Raw genomic sequence first — 14,493 nt, 5'->3', positions numbered from 1 at the left:
CTCCACTGTGTCATCTCTGTCATCCTTGTGCCCTCCTGTCCCTGTCTGTTCCCCTTTATCTCCATGTCCTCATTTGCCCTACCTTGTGACCTCCTTTGTCACCATTTGTCCCCATTGTTTCCTCCTAGGAGACTGGCAATATCGCCCTTTGGCATCCCCTAATGATTAATGTGCTGAGCTCAGCTCAGCTCCTTCCTCCCCAAAACCTGCCAGAGAGCGCCTGAACACTGTGGCTGGCTGTCTCCGCTTCCCCCGTCTACCAGCCACCATCACCCTGCCTAATTCTGCCGCTAACCTGCACATCAATCCGGACCGATACTGCGGTTGTTAACTGGCCCCTATGGCACGACCCTCAAATACCGCAGCCTGTATGCTCCAAGGACTGGCTTCTGCCGCTGGATACCAGGCATGACATCGGAAAGACGGCAAAGCAAGTGTGAGTGTTTCATCCTCCTCCTCCAGCCCATGTTCTCCAGTGTCCATATGCATAAGCAGCCGCATCGCCCGTCATTAGGATGTCACCGCCGAGATATGCACCAATCAGGCAGGGGGCGCTGGCCCCAACCGCCAATCACAACGCTCAATGCTCCTTGCTCCTATGCTAATAGGAAGCGCTGGTCTCGCGGGCGGGATGAAGACTTCATCATTGTGACCAATCACTGCACTCCGGGAGCAAGGAGCAGTGAGCATTGTGATTGGCGGTTGGGGCCAGCGCCCCCTGCCTGATTGGTGCATATCTCGGCGGCGACTTCCTAATAACGGGCGATGCGCCTGCTAATGCGTATGGACACTGGAGAACACGGGGCAGAGGAGGAGGATGAAACGAGTGCGTACACGCACTCTTGCTTTGCCATCTTTCTCGATGTCATGCCTGGTATCCACCGGTCAGAAGCCAGTCCTTGGAGCATCCATCCCACCCCGGAGTACAGTGATTGGTCACAAAGAAGAAGTTTTCATCCCGCCCGCGAGACCAGCGCTTCCTATTAGCATAGGAGCAAGGAGCATTGAGCGTTGTGATTGGCTGTTGGCCAGCGCCCCCTGCTTGATTGGTGCATATCTCGGAAGTGACATCCTAATGACGGGTGCTTCGGCTGCTTATGCGTAAGGACACTGGACAACATTGGGCTGGAGGAGGAAAACATGGACGCTTTCTCACTCTTGCTTTGCTGACGTGCATGTGCACTCTTGCTCTGCCACCTAATTAGTGCTTGTCACAGCGTCAGGAACGGTATGTATGGACACGGGGGACACAGAATAAACAACAGGGGGAAGAGGCACAGGTTACATTCGGACTATAAGACGCATTGACTTTTCCCCCCCACTTTTCGGGAAGAAAAAGTGCGTCTTATAGTCCGAAAAATACCGTACTTCGTTCTGAGTGTGGGAAATATTAAAAAAAAACGACGTGGGGTCCCCCCTCCCAGACCTCTTTAACCCCTTGTCCCCCATGCAGACTGGGATAGCCAGAATGCGGAGCACCGGCCGCGTGGGGCTCCGCACCCTGACTATACCAGCCCGCATGGTCCATGGATTGGGGGGTCTCGGAAGGGGAGGGGCAGCCAAGCTTTCCCCTTCCCCTCCGAGCCCTTGTCCAATCCAAGGACAAGGGGCTCTTCTCCACCTCCGATGGGCGATGGAGGTGGAGGCCGCGATTTCCTGGGGGGGGGGTTCATGGTGGCATCTGGGAGTCCCCTTTAAAAAGGGGTCCCCCAGATGCCCACCCCCCCTCCCAGGAGAAATGAGTATAGAGGTACTTGTACCTCTTACCCATTTCCTTTAAGAGTTAAAAGTAAATAAACACACAAACACATAGAAAAAGTATTTTAATTGAACAAAAAACATAACCACGAAAAAAGTCCTTTAATATTCTTAATTAACCATTAATACTTACCTGTCCCTTTAAAAGCCAGTTCCCACGCAATATCCTCAGAAATATACTAATCAGTTACAATGTAACAAAGTTGTTACAATGTAACAACTTTGTTACTTTGTAACTCCACCGCACCCGACGTCACTCGCCGCTCACCCGCCGGCCGCCGCATACACGCTAAGTCCCCGCCGGCTCCCGCCGTCCACTCCGCCCACACCTGGGACCAATGGGGCTCCTTGGAGCCCAAATGCAAAGATGCTTTAGAGAGCTCTGAGCTATATAGCTCAGAGCTCTGTCGGGTTAAGGGCGCTAAGTCCCGCCGGCTCCGCTGCCCTCCCCGCCTCTCCCACATGTCACCTATATACATGCTGGCACCCATGGGTGCCAGCATGTATATGGGTGACAGGTGTGGGCGGAGTGGACGGCGGGAGCCGGCGGGGACATAGCGTGTATGCGGCGGCCGGCGGGTGAGCGGCGAGTGACGTCGGGTGCGGTGGAGTTACAAAGTAACAAAGTTGTTACATTGTAACAACTTTGTTACATTGTAACTGATTAGTATATTTCCGAGGATATTGCGTGGGAACTGGCTTTTAAAGGGACAGGTAAGTATTAATGGTTCATTAAGAATATTAAAGGACTTTTTTCGTGGTTATGTTTTTTGTTCAATTAAAATACTTTTTCTATGTGTTTGTGTGTTTATTTACTTTTAACTCTTAAAGGAAATGGGTAAGGGGTACAAGTACCTCTATACTCATTTCTCCTGGGAGGGGGGGTGGGCATCTGGGGGACCCCTTTTTAAAGGGGACTCCCAGATGCCACCCAAACCCCCCCCCCCCCCAGGAAATCGCGGCCTCCACCTCCACCGCCCATCAGAGGTGGAGAAGAGCCCCTTGTCCTTGGATTGGACAAGGGCTCGGAGGGGGAGGAGAAAGCTTGGCTGCCCCTCCCCTTCCGAGACCCCCCAATCCATGGACCATGCGGGCTGGTATAGTCAGGGTGCGGAGCCCCACGCGGCCGGTGCTCCGCATTCTGGCTATCCCAGTCTGCATGGGGGACAAGGGGTTAAAGAGGTCTGGGAGGGGGGACCCCACGTCGTTTTTTTTTAATATTTCCCACACTCAGAACGAAGTAAGTAAAACTCTTCCCACTTGGGGTAATCTATGAAAATAAAACACTATTGTTACCTGTGCAAAAAAAACTGACATTTTCCGCATTTAAAAGACATTTTTGCCCTTGAAACTTAAAAATCGATTTTCTCAAAAACTATAAGGTCTTTTTTCCTCTTATTCCCACTGATCACCTTAATATACCCTGTGAATTTGGTGTTCCTAAATTTTAAGCAGGCTTTGCTATTAACCGTTAAAGTCGGCGGGTTTTTAAATGTATATATTTTTCCTTTGAAACTTTAACATCGATTTTCTCAAAAACTATAAGGTCTTTTTGTAAAAAAAATTTTCCTCTTATTCCTTCTGATCTTCTTAATATATTCTCCAAATTTGAGGCTCTTAGCACTTAAGGGGGCTTTGCTATTAACCCTTAAAGTCGGCGGCTTTTTTATATTATACGGGAGCGTAATATAACGCGATTACGGCAGACTGTGTAATTTCAATGGGAGTTTACTGTCTTACGCGTAATTTGTTACGCGTAATAACGTAACCTACGGTCTACGTGTAATTAATTACGCGTAATACCGTAACCTTACACGTAACGCTTACGGTGCATTTGTAGTGAATTACGATGTGTAATTACGCTAATGCGTAATTTCGGCCCAGCACTGATGTAATGTAAGCTTGAACTCTTATTTGTCAACAAAAGGGGGAAATTTCCATTTAAAAGCAAATGGTTGCCACTCAAACCTAGTTACTAACAAATATTATTATTAATACATGTGGAGTACAATGGTAAGCCAATTAAAAAAGTTTATTTAAAGTGGCACTGAAGTGAAATATAGTAAAATGCAGCAATTTAGTTAGGATACCCTCGTTTACAGTAATTTTCCTGGTTTCAGCATCTTCCTAATCTACAGTATATATTGCTATATATTACATGTAGCCCCATCCCCTTCGGAATTCTCAGTAAACAAACTTTCTGCAGAGATCACCTGACCAGACTAAAGACGTCACCGCCTTTGATAAATTTCAGGATGTAAATTGGGGTGAGGAAAGATTTTACAATGGGCAAGCACTGACTAAATCATTTATAAACATTGTAAAGAAATAAGCAATTTTATTCATTAAGTTATTTTCACTAAAGTTTCTCTTTAAAGGGAACTTGAAGTGAGATGGATATGAACTATGGCGGCCTTATGTATTTTCTTTTAAACAATACCAGTTGCCTGGCTGCCCTGCTGATCCTCTGCCTGTAATAGGTTTAGCTACAGACCTGGAACAAAGCACACAAATCAAATGTCCTTGACAAAAATGCATGCTTGTTTCAGGTGTGTGATTCAGACTCTACCAAATCCAACAAGCTGTAGGGCGGCCAGCAAACCACTATAGTTTTAAAGGAAACGAATATGGCAGCCTCCACATCCCTCCAGCTTCATGTTCCCTTTAAGCGTATGTATATGTACGCCACTGGTGAGCTGAGCGCAGGCGTTTAAGAGACACTGAAGTGAAAAAAATGATGATATAATGAATTGGCTGTGTAGTATGGATGATTACTAAAACATTAGTAGCAAAAAAAATATTCTCATATTTTTATTTTCAGGTATATAGTGTTTTTTATAACATTGCATCATTCTCTAATTTTTGCAGTTTACACACTACTCAGCATTCTAAATGATTTTACAGAGCAGGCCAGTGAACTTCTAAAGTGTCCTCAACAGAGAAAAATGTTATTTCTTAGCCAGCGCCGGCGCTACCATAGAGGCAAAGGAGGCAGCTGCCCCAGAGCTTCTAGGGGCCCCCAGTGGCTACAAGAGAAAAAAAATTCAAATCGGCTTTATAGTTTTTGAGAAAATCGATTTTAAAGTTTTAAAGGAAAAAAAATACACATTTAAAAACCTGCCGACTTTAATGGTTAATAGCAAATCCACCTTAAATGCTAGAAACCCTAAATTTGCAGGGTATGTTAAGGAGATCATTAGGAATAAGAGGGAAAAACAAATTTTCAAAAAGACCTTATAGTTTTTGAGAAAATCGATTTTAAAGTTTCGAAGGAAAAAAGTATACTTTTAAATGCAGTAAATGTCACTTTTAGTAGCAAACCTAACGGTGGTGTAATTTTACATTTATCAAACGAAAGCGCAATAAATTTCCTGACGGGGTTTCCAGGGGGTCTATGCGCAGCTGCAGCGCTTTGGCCAGGGATCGCTATACAGCCGCAATATGGCTGTATGAAGATCCCTGGCATGTTTTCCTATTTTCCTTATTTTTTTTATGTTTAGAGTGTGGGAATTTTTTTTTTTTAAATTATGTGGGTTCCCCCCTCCTGAAACTTTTTAACCCCTTGTCCCCCATGCAGGCTGGGATAGCCAGAATGTGGAGCTCCGACGATTGGGACTTCACACCCTGACTATACCAGCTGCAAAAAAGGTCCCCTAATGCCGATTTTTGTTCCGGGGTATATGTTGGGGGGGCCCCCCAGGTTTATTTTGCCCTGGGGCCCCATTGTTGCTTAAATCGGCCCTGTTCTTAGCTGTACTACACATACAAATCATATCATATCTTTTTGCTTCAGTTCTCTTTAAATAATATTACCCCTCCACATCGTCGCAACTCAGAAGGAGATGTTATTTGGGGTCTGTCGATCGCTCAAACCCCGAATTATCCTTACACACCCCGTGCAATATAACATTACTGCTGTGGGATGCCTAGTTTTGGCGCTGAGCGTTGTGCATCAAATAGACCTTCTTCATCCTTTAAAATCGTAACCAAGAATAGAACATCCCAATCAGTAGCTGATACCCCCTTTCACATGAGAAATCTTTTTCTTTTCACAAACGGATCATCAGGGGGCTCTGTATGCTGATTTTGTGGTGAAACCCCTTCCACAGTGTGATGTCAGGATCATGGTTCTGACATCACACTGTGGAAGCCTTGTTGCATTGTGGGAAATTACAGCTGTTTTCAACTGCCAAAAAAGCAAGCAGCATCTCCTTCCAGTGACCTTACCTGCCAGCAGTAAAAATGTCACCATGTGATAAATGTCAAAATGTAAATCAGGGAGAGGAAAGATTTTAGGGAAACACTGACTAAATCATTTATACATAATTATTGTAAAAATGAAGCACTTTTTTTATTACATTATTTTACTGGAGTTCCTCATTAAGCAATGCATGGAAATGTAAATATCCATGATGTAATGGGGTCTACTATTAAATCTTAACACCTTACCAATAATAACACTCGCTAAGTCATAAAATCTCTCCAGCGACAGCTTTTCACAAACATGTTAAGCCAGTCACGAACACCAAACGTCATTCTGTAATATTGCCGAAATCTGTACAAAGTTACATCACGTACAGCATTCACTTGGAGCAACTTCTGATGTAATTTAGAATAAAACGTTCAGCAGGCCAGCTCTCTGTAGACCTGAAAACGATTTCATTATGTGCTAATTAAGGCAGGGGAACAAAAAAGATACAATATAGGTTAAGACGATGGCACATAGAAAACGCTAAACAGCTTGACTTTCCACTCCAGAAAAAACACATCTACACAGTAACTGACAGTGGCGTAGTAATAGGGGGTGCAGAGGTTGCAACTGCATTGGGGCAATTGGACCAGAGGAGCCCCCCTTAATGGCAGTATTAGCTCTTTACTGGTCCTGTGCTGGTAATATTCACTTCTAAGGATGCTTTACATAGTCGTATTCATTAACAAACTGTTCCCCATTCCCTTCTTGCTGCTCTGACTCGGTGGTTGTCCTTGGCAGGATTTGGTGCACTGTGTCAATTATTATGTATAGAGTGCTTGAGGGGGGGGGGGGGATGCTAATGTAAAACTTGCACTGGGGCCCATAGCTCCTTAGCGACGCCACTGGTTACTGAGGTTGGAAAAAGGTGTGTGTGTCCAGCAAGCTTAAAGTGAACACTGAGATGAAGCACCCTCATGTATTTACCATATATATCAGTGTGAACATTAGAGAAAACACCTACCCTGCTCTCTGCTTCATTCTTCACTGCTCAGCCTGCTTGTTACCAGCCCTGATAAAATCCCCAACTGAACATTCAGCCTGGCTTTGCTCAGGAATAATTATAGCGGAGTCTGTCTTCTCTGATGTCTTTTCAAGCCCAAGCCTGCCCCCTTCTGGCTCTGCTTTACCCTTACTGTATATTTGCAGCATCACAGAGCTGTGATGAGATGGGAGGAGCTGCTAATGTAAGGCTATATTGAAAAACATTTTTTTTAATCTATATTTGTCATAAGAGGTTTTTAGAAATGGTGATTTCATTTTGCGCACAGCCCACTAAATAATATGCTTTTCTGATGAACTGTGTTTTGGGTGGAGTTTTAGTAAAAAATAAACACAAAAAATGGCACACCAGAGCGGCGAAAATACCAGGTATAGTATTTATTTTGTAAAATCTATTGGGAGCTTTGTTTATTTTGTGCCAAAGCGTTCATCTCTGGTTTCCTTTAACCTCTTGTGCCTGGCTTCACCTCTATGCAGAGGCCAGCGAGGGCAGAAACTCTCTGACTGGATTGCGGGTTCACCTTCCTGTTCTCAGCAATCATAGGTGAGGATGTCCTCCAAGGTAAGCGAAGCATCTATAGTTGTGTTCAAAATTATTCAACCCCCAATGCTGTAAAGGGTTTTAGTAAATTTAGTGAACATTTGTAATTGTGTTCAGAATGAAATCTTACAAGGACTTTATAAAGAACCAAATGCAAGTAAAATGACATCAATTGTTTTTGTAATACAGTATTACATTTTTTTTGTGTGATTTCTTCATTGACACAATTATATAACCCCTTAAAGAGTACCACTCTTAAAGAGAAACTCCGACCAAGAATTGAACTTTATCCCAATCAGTAGCTGATACCCCCTTTTACATGAGACATCTATTCCTTTTCACAAACAGACCATCAGGGGGCGCTGTATGACTGATATTGTGGTGAAACCCCTCCCACAAGAAGCTCTGAGTACCGAGGTACTTCTGGCAGTTTCCGGTCTGTGAACCTTGTTGCATTGTGGGAAATAACTGTTTACAGCTGTTTCCAACTGCCAAAACAGCAAGCAGCAGCTACATCACTTGCCAGCAGTAAAAATGTCACCATGTGATAAATGTCAGAATATAAATCAGGGATTTCAAATATTTTACAATGGCAAACACTGACTAAATCATTTATACATAATTATTGTAAAAATGAAGCACTTTTTTATTACATTATTTTCACTGGAGTTCCTCTTTAAGAACAGAGGTTCATTCAAGTGTTTTCGATCAGGTATTGAAAACACCTGTGGATGTTAATGAGCAGCAATCAAGCATAATAAGCACCAATTAGGCAGATTTAAAATGACTGTGATACTCAGCTCCTTCTAGACATTTACTGGTGTGTTTACAAACATGGTGAAGTCAAGAGAATGGTCCAGGAAGACAAGAGAAGAGGTGATTTATCTTCACATGAAGGGCAATGGCTATAAGAAGATTGCAAAGATGTTAAACATACCAAGAGACACCATAGGAAGCATCATTTGCAAATTCAAGGCAAAGGGCACCGTTGAAACGCTACCTGGTCGTGGCAGAAAGACAATGCTGACTTCGACTGCTGTGCGCTACCTGAAGCACAAAGTGGAGAAAAGTCCCCGTGTAACCGCTGAGGAACTGAAAAAAAGATTTGCTAGATGCTGATACTGAAGTTTCAGCTCAGACAATAAGGCACACACTGCGTAATGAAGGCCTCCGTGCCAGAACTCCCAGGCGGACCCCCTTGCTGTCTCCAAAGAATAAGAAGAGTCAACCGCAGTATGCCAAAAGTCATGTGGACAAACCACAAAAGTTTTGGGATAGTGTTCTGTGGACTGATGAAGCAAAATTAGAACTGTTTGGGCCCATAGATCAACGCTATGTTTGGAGGAGGAAGAACAAGGCCTATGAAGAAAAGAACACCTTGCCTACTGTGAAGCATGGCAGGGGGTCAATCATGCGTTGGGGCTGTTTTGCTTCTGCAGGTACATGGAAGCTTCAGCGTGTGCAAGAAACCATGAATTATCTTCAGTATCAGGAGATATTGGATGAAAATGTGATGCAGTCTGTCACAAACCTGAGGCTTGGGAGACGTTGGACCTTTCAACAGGACAATGATCTCAATCATACCTCCAAGTCCACTAGAGCATGGTTGCAGATTAAAGGCTGGGACATTTTGGAGTGGCCATCGCAGTTACCAGACTTAAATCCGATTGAGAACCTATGGTGGGACTTAAAGCAGTTGCAGCGCGCAAGCCTAAGAATGTGACTGAATTGGAGGCTTTTGCGGATGAAGAATGGGCTAAGATACCCGTAGATCGCCGCAAGACACTTGTGTCAAGCTATGCTTCACATTTAAAACCTGTTATAACTGGAAAAGGATGTTGTACTAATTACTACGAATGAATGTCACTTGGGGGTTGAATAAAACTGATAATGATGTGAGCACAGAAAAGACATTTGTGGGTATTTCATTATAAATGTTATGTTATATTTGTCTGACTTACAAGTGCCTCTTTGATTTAATTGTAAACAAGATGACTGAAATGATCAATATCAATGTCAAACTGGCCAAAACACTCAATTTCAGTGGGGGGTTGAATAATTTTGAAAACAACTGTAAGATCCTATTAAATGTAAATATAGAATCTGCCATAACGACTTCCTGTGGTAAAATATTACACATCTTAAAGTGGACCTGAACTCTTGCACAGGACAGAACGAAAACAGAGAAATACACCCTTTGTGTATTTAGAGAGTATGACATTCCCCCTCATCTGTAGCTAATCACAAGTTGCAATTTTATCCCTCAGCTGTATCAGCTGACTGCCACGGCAGAGAGCTGAAATGTAAACTTAGGACAGGGGTCCCCAAACGTTTTGGGTTGAGGGCCGGGTCAACATACTTCAGACCGCTGGGGGGCCGGAGTAAACATAAAATGATGTAGAAGTCTTTGCGGACCAGACAGTGAAGCATACCCAGGTGACAATCTGCAAGCCAATTGGACAGCAGTGTCACCTGATGTGGAATTTGATTGGAAACCAGCAAAATTTCTGCTTTCTGGCTTCCATGTGGATGGGGGGTGCTGGACTGCTATTCCATATGTGGACCACCAATATTCAAAGATGTAGCTGACTGCATTTATAAGCAATACATTTTCTGTGTGGGGGGCCGGTAAGAAAGCCTTAGGGGGCCACATTCGGCCCGCGGGCCTTAGTTTGAGGACCACTGACTTAGGATGTTAACAATATGTCTGCTTCCATGAAAGCAGGAAGTAGACACACTGCAAATTTAGTAGCTGAAACAAAGACATGTTTTTCTTTTAAGAAGATGCTGTTAATTATCTTTTAGAGCTGTGAGGAAGTTTTGAGTTCAGGTCCCCTTTAAGCCGCAGCAGAAAAGCCCTAGCTGTTGAGGCCCCCGGCAATGCAGGGTCTCCAAAATCACACTGAATTTTTCCTGTTTAAACGGATTGATAAATGGACTCCGGTGAAGGCTGCTCAGGCGGTCTCTCTTACCAAATTACCCATCACTTTTCTTTCCCAGTGTGGCTCTGCTAGCCTTGTTTAAGATGGGAAGCTGTCAAAATCCTGAAAGGCCGTCTCTCCTGGAGATGGGGGGCTGGGAGGGGGAAGCGGACCTGCTGCTTCCTCTTCCACGATTATCGATCTGCCTTTTTCCTGCAATGAACTTATTCTTGGTTAATCAGACAGAACTTCAGGAGGACACGACAAGGTAGCGCTTTGATTTATGGGAGTTGTGTAGGAGCACCTCTTCCAGATCCATCAGGAGGCGAGGATTTCTCCTAGCGACCGGCCATTCTTAGGCCGCAGGATGTACGTGGCTGCTGTTAAATGGGAAGACACACAGAGCTGCCATGAAGAATTTATCTCTCTTTCTTTTTTATTAACACAGACCTACATGTGTCCTTGCACATCGGCGGCGGTGGTGGTGGTGAGTGAGAGGCAGGCAGCAAAACCAACAGCGCCACCTACTGCAATCGGCAAGAACAAAAAAAACCCTCAGTCTTCTAGCTTTGAGTGTACAGTAAAAAATGTGCTTATTAAAGTTGCACAGATATAAGTCATGATAAAGGTGGCCACACACCAGGCAATTTTTTTAAAATATCTGTTCAATTTAAGAATTGCAATCATTTTTTCTGACTGATTGTAACATTTCAAAAACATGACCAATGTACCACACATCTGTGTTCATTTTTTTCCCAATTCTGATACAAAATAATTGGAAACAATAAGAAAATTGCTAGGGCATGTATACTAATATATTGACAATCTAACACACACCATACAATCTTTAGACAAATTGAAGAAAAAATTCCAACATTCTGGACCGATAAAAATGGAATAAAAAAGGTAAATCCGATCAGATTTTTCAGTCAAATAAAGGGAGAAAAAAAAAGCTTTTGAAATCTGATATTTATCGAATTGCTGCAAAATTGGATCATTTTATTGTATCGTGTGTGGACACCTTAAAGAGAAACCGTGACCAAGAATTGAACTTCATCCCAATCAGTAGCCGATACCCCCTTTTACATGAGAAATCTATTCCTTTTCTCAAACTGATCATCAGGGGGCTCTGTATGGCTGATATTGTGGTGAAACCCCTCCCACAAGAGACTGTGAGGACCATGGTCCTGTCAGTTTCCCATCTGTGAACCTCATTGCATTGTGGGAAATAGCTGTTTACAGCTGTTTCCAACTGCCAAAAAAGCAAGCAGCATCTCCTTCCACTGAGATCACCTGCCAGCAGTAAAAATGTCACCATGTGATAAATGTCAGAATGCAAATCGGAGAGAGTAAAGATTTTACAATGGGCAAACACTGACTAAATTTATTTATACATAATTATTATAAAAATAAAGCACTTTTTTAAATTACATTATTTTCACTAGAGTTCCTCTTTAAGACTTGCCTGTTGTCTTTCTTTTTCTTAAAGTGTACCTGAGATGGGGCAGGAGAAAAATACCTGTGCCTTCCTCCAGCCCTCTCCAGGCTGATCGCCTGCCCCCTGCCGCCGAATGGATCCTCTGCAATTAGAGCAATATTGTCCAATTTTGTTTGAGAGGCACTTTTAAAGATCAAGGATTAAAGAGAACCTGTACTGAGTAAAAATATTTAAAATAAACACATGCGGTAACTTCAAATGAACATTACATAGTTACCTCTCCATCAGTACCTCTCAGAAGCTCACCATTTTCTTCTGAAAATAATCCCTATTTTGTCAGATCTGAAATATATCAGTTGCTGTCAGTAAAATATCAGTTGCTGTCAGTTTTAGCTGAGAGGAAAACTGATGTACCAGGTAAATGTCTATGTTTCCCTATGGCTCAAGTGGGCGATGTTACAGTTTAACTGTGTGCTGACCAGAAAGTTGTTATGGGTAATAGCCATTTTCAAAATGGAGGACGGAAAATTCCCTTGATCACAGTGAACAAACAGGACGCAGGAGAGGAGAAAGACACTGAGGAGTAGACTACATGGAAGGTAAGTATGACTTGTGTATGCTTATTTTGACTTTTAATTTTCAGTTCAGGTTTTCTTTAAGGATCAACATAGAGAACAAGGGGCCAGGTGCAATACATAAAGTTGCTGTGGGCAGTACCTACAATGTCTCAGGCTAGGCTCACACTTAGCAGAATCACATGCATTTTCTGCTATTTGCTAAGGGGAAAACGCATGTGATTCTGCCTAGTGTGACACTAGCCTCAAGGTAAGAGTGAATTGGTTCGGAGAGCATATATATCAGCATCTTACAAATGTATCTGTCCTTGCCTTGGGGTAAGCTTTTCTTGCCTTTCAAACTGTATTCATATTATTTTACATACCCCTTGGGGCCCCTCCCTCCCAGTATAACACCTCCGAACTCCCATGGGGGTCGTTTTTTAGTTTGGACAATTGGTTTTATTTTTCCCAACTACTATCCCTTTTTTTTTTGTTGGATTGCGACCTAACCACACCAAAGCAAGGCAACCCTCTCCTGTAGAACAGTGACACCACCTTCAGGCTGGTTTCACACTAGCAACCAGCGTTTTGATTGTGGAGTGAGCGGATGATCGCACTGCACCCCTAAAAACAGGCTTTGTATTCATGTACTTCTTGGCAGTGAATCAAATCTTAAGTAATGCTCTCTAGCGCTTACTTCCTGTGGCGGAAATACGCATTGCAAGCAATTGTATTGACAAAACTTACTACCGCACATGCGCACCGCAATGCGAAAAAATGTAAAATATCTCCGGGGCCATTGACTTCTATTTTACGCACGATGCTGCAGAAGTGGGCCCATGACGCGCTGATGCTTTCGCGTCACATGCTATACTTCCAGCATGTCGCACTGTATCAGGTATGAAACGTCCTACAGACTTTCATTGCTTTAATGTTGCCATGCGGTAAAAACAGGTCACGCTGAATAGTTGCATGGTGCTAGGTGATTAAATACGGGTCGTCTGACCCTAGGTACCACGGTCATATTCTTATGTACCAGAATAGCCCTACCTTGTTTTTCTGATATTTAGCAACATAACATGTTAAAACAGGGTTGTATTTACCATAAGGCACTGGAGGCACGAGTCTACAGGTGCATGAAGATGGAAGGGGGCTCACTCAACTCCCTGAGTACCTCTCTCCCACCTTAAAGAGACATTGAAGCGAAAAAAAAATTATGATATTATGATTTGTATTTGTAGTACAGCTAAGAAATAACACATTAAGATCAGATACATCAGTCTAATTGTTTCCAGTACAGGAAGAGTTAAGAAACTCCAGTTGTTATCTCTATGCAAAAAAGCCATTAAGCTCTACGACTTTCAAAGTCGTGGAGAGGGCTGTTTTCTGACTTTTATTATCTCAACTGTTCCTGAACTATTTACTTTTTCTCTGCCAGAGGAGAGGTCATTAGTTCACGGACTGCTCTGAAAGAATCATTTTGAATGCAGAGTGTTGTGTAATCTGCACATATTATAGAATGATGCAATGTTAGAAAAAACACTATATACCTGAAAATAAAAATATGAGAATATTTTCTTTGCTGCTAATCTTCTAGTAATTATTCATAGTACACAACCAATTCACTATATCATATTTTTTTTTCCGCTTCAGTGTCTCTTTAAGTAGTATAAGTAAAAACTGCCTGACTCGACCACCAACTTGTTGTTATATACCCCCACCTCAATTCAGAGGGAGTGACCACAAAACGTGATAATATCCAAAAAATAAGTAATTGATAGCCATGGTCTCTTGGTATAGAAAAATACAAAAATCAGTTTTATTGAAGGAATTGTACATGCTAATCACAGATTAACCAATTAAAATCATTTAAAACTGGCCGGGATAGAACGCCCATACATGAATATCACCATACACTCCCCTGCACTCATACACCCCTTCTGGTACCGGTACCCTTTGTCCTAATCTTCAGAGAGGGGGAGAGAGCTTGTGCGCAGGCGGATATACATGAATATCTTCAGCTTGCA

The 14,493-nt window shown here is 43.0% G+C and overlaps 1 protein-coding gene across 14 annotated transcripts in view; it reads right to left on the bottom strand.

The window, feature by feature from the left end:
* The window catches only part of TENM4 (teneurin transmembrane protein 4), a 1,797,006-nt gene that overhangs the window by 1,707,113 nt on the left and 75,400 nt on the right, over positions 1-14,493 (bottom strand). Inside the window, exon 3 of one of the 14 annotated variants that reach the window (XM_068266709.1) lies at positions 13,570-13,651. The exons of the other annotated variants lie outside the window; for them this stretch is intronic. The gene's annotated coding sequence lies outside the window, so the exon portion shown is untranslated. The remainder of the gene's footprint in view (positions 1-13,569; positions 13,652-14,493) is intronic. 14 annotated transcript variants of the gene reach the window in all.

Source organism: Hyperolius riggenbachi, chromosome 2, assembly GCF_040937935.1.
Source record: "Hyperolius riggenbachi isolate aHypRig1 chromosome 2, aHypRig1.pri, whole genome shotgun sequence".
NCBI lineage: Eukaryota > Metazoa > Chordata > Amphibia > Anura > Hyperoliidae > Hyperolius > Hyperolius riggenbachi.
The sequence above is the reverse complement of the archived record's forward strand: the minus strand, read 5'-3'. Positions and strand labels throughout refer to the sequence as shown.